Source organism: Hylobates moloch, unplaced genomic scaffold (assembly GCF_009828535.3).
Source record: "Hylobates moloch isolate HMO894 unplaced genomic scaffold, HMol_V3 SCAFFOLD_5, whole genome shotgun sequence".
In the NCBI taxonomy this organism is placed as follows: Eukaryota; Metazoa; Chordata; class Mammalia; order Primates; family Hylobatidae; genus Hylobates; species Hylobates moloch.
This window is the reverse complement of record NW_026652280.1, coordinates 116,759,143-116,761,603: the sequence shown is the minus strand read 5'-3', so window position 1 is coordinate 116,761,603 and position 2,461 is coordinate 116,759,143.

Genomic DNA, 2,461 nt, shown 5'->3' with positions numbered 1-2,461 from the left:
ACCATCTGACATGCAATGACTCCAATAGACTCCAAGTAAATAAATGGAGAAAAATCTATCAAACAAACAGAAAACAGAAAAAAGTAGGAGTTACTAGTCTAACTTCAGACAAAACAGACTTTAAAACAACAAAGATAAAAAACAACAAAGAAGAGCATTACATAATGGTAAAGGGTTCAATTAAACAAGAAGACATAGCTATCATAAATATATATGCACCCAACACAGGAGCACCCAGATGCATATAGCAGGTTCTTAGAGACCTGCAAAGGGACTTAGATAACCACACAATATTCGTGGGAAACTTCAACACCCCACTGACAGATCATTGAGATAGAAAACTAACAAAGATATTTGGGACCTGAAACCTGACACTTGACCAAATGGGCCTAAACAACATCTGCAGAACTCTCCACACAAAACCAAAAGAATATACATTTGTCTCATCTGCACATGGCACATACTCTAAAATTAACCACACAGTTGGCCATAAAACAACCCTCAGCAAATTTAAAAAGACCCAAATCATGCCAAACACACACTCAGACCACAGTGCAATAAAAATTGAAATCAGTGTGAAGAAAATCATTCAAAACCACACAACTACATGGAAATTAAACTACTTGCTCCCAAATGACTTCTGGGTAAATTATGAAATTAAAGCATAAGTCAAGTAATACTTTGAAACTAATGAGAACAAAGATGCACTATACTAGAATCTCTGGGAAACAGCTAAAGCAGTATTAAGAGACAAGCTTATAGCACTAAATGCCCACATCAAAAAGGTAGAAAGATCACAATTAACAACCTAACATCATACCTGAAAGAATTAGAAAAACAAGAGTGAAGTAACCCCAAAGCTAGCAGAAGACAAGGAATAACCAAAATCAGATTTGAACTGATGGAAATTAAGATGCAAAAAACCATACAAAAGATCAACAAATCAAAGGGCTCGTTATTTGAAAGGATAAATAAGATTGACAGACTGCTATCTAGACTGATAAATAAAAAAAGAGAGAAGTTCCAAATAAACACAATCAGAAATGACAAAAGGTACATTACCAATGACTCCACAGAAATACACAAACTCTCAGAGACTACTATGAACACTTCTATGCACACAAACTAGAAAACCTAGAAGAAATGGATAAATTTTTGGAAACATACAACCTCCTATGTTCGAACCAGGAGGCAATTGAATGCCTGAACAGACCAGTAACAGGTTCCAAAATTAAATCAGTAATAAAAATCCTACCAACCAGAAAAAGCACAAGACCAAGCACAAGATGAATTTACGGCCAAATTCTACCAGATGTATAAAGAAGAGCTGCTACCCTTCCTGCTGAAACCATTCCAAAAAATTCAGGAGGGTCTCCACTCTACTTGTATGAGACCAGCATTGTCTTAATACCAAAACCTGGCAGAAAAAAAAGCCAAAAAATAAAATTTCAAGCCAATATCCCTACTTAACATAGACACAAAAATCTTCTAAAAAATGCTAGCGAATTGAATGCAGCAGAACATCAAAGAGCTAATCCACCATGACTAAATAGGCTTTGACCCTTGGATGGAAAGTTGGTTCAACATACACAAATCAATAAATGTAATTCATCACATAAACAGAACTGAAAACAAAAACCACATGATTACTTCAATAGATACAGAGAAGGCTTTTGATAAAATTCAACATCCCTTCATGTTACAAACCCTCAACAAGCTAGGCATTGAAGGGATGTACCTCAAAATAATAAGAGCTATCTATAACAACCCCACAGCCAACATCATACTGAACGGGCAAAAGCTGGAAGCATTCCCCTTGAGAACTGCAACAAGACAAGGATGCCCATTCTCACCACTCCTATTCAAATAGTACTGGAAGTCCTAGACAGAAAATTATGCAAGAGAAATAAATAAAAGCCATCCAAATAGGAAGAGAGGAAGTCAAACTGTCCTTGTTTGCCAACAATATGATTCTATATCTAGAAAACCCCATAGTCTTTGCTCAAAAGCTCCTAGATCTGATAAACAACTTCAGCAAAGTGTCAACATATATAAAACCAATGTACAAAAATCAGTATCATTTATATACATCAACAACTTCCAAGCTGAGAACCAAATCAAGAATGCAACCCTATTCACGAACACCACAAAATGAATAAAATACCTAGGAATACAGTTCACCAGGGAAGTGAAAGATCTCTACAATAAGAATTACAAAATATTGCTCAAAGAAATTAGAGATGATGGAAACAAATGGGAAACATTCCATGTTCATAAATTGGAAGAGTCAATATTGTTAAAATGACCATACTGCCCAAAGCAATTTGCAGATACTATGCTAATCCTATCAAACTACCAACACTATTCTTCACAGGACTAGAAAAAAAACTATTTTAAAATTCATATGGAGCTAAAAACAAGCCAAATAGCCAAGACAATCCTAAGCAAAAAGAACAAAGCT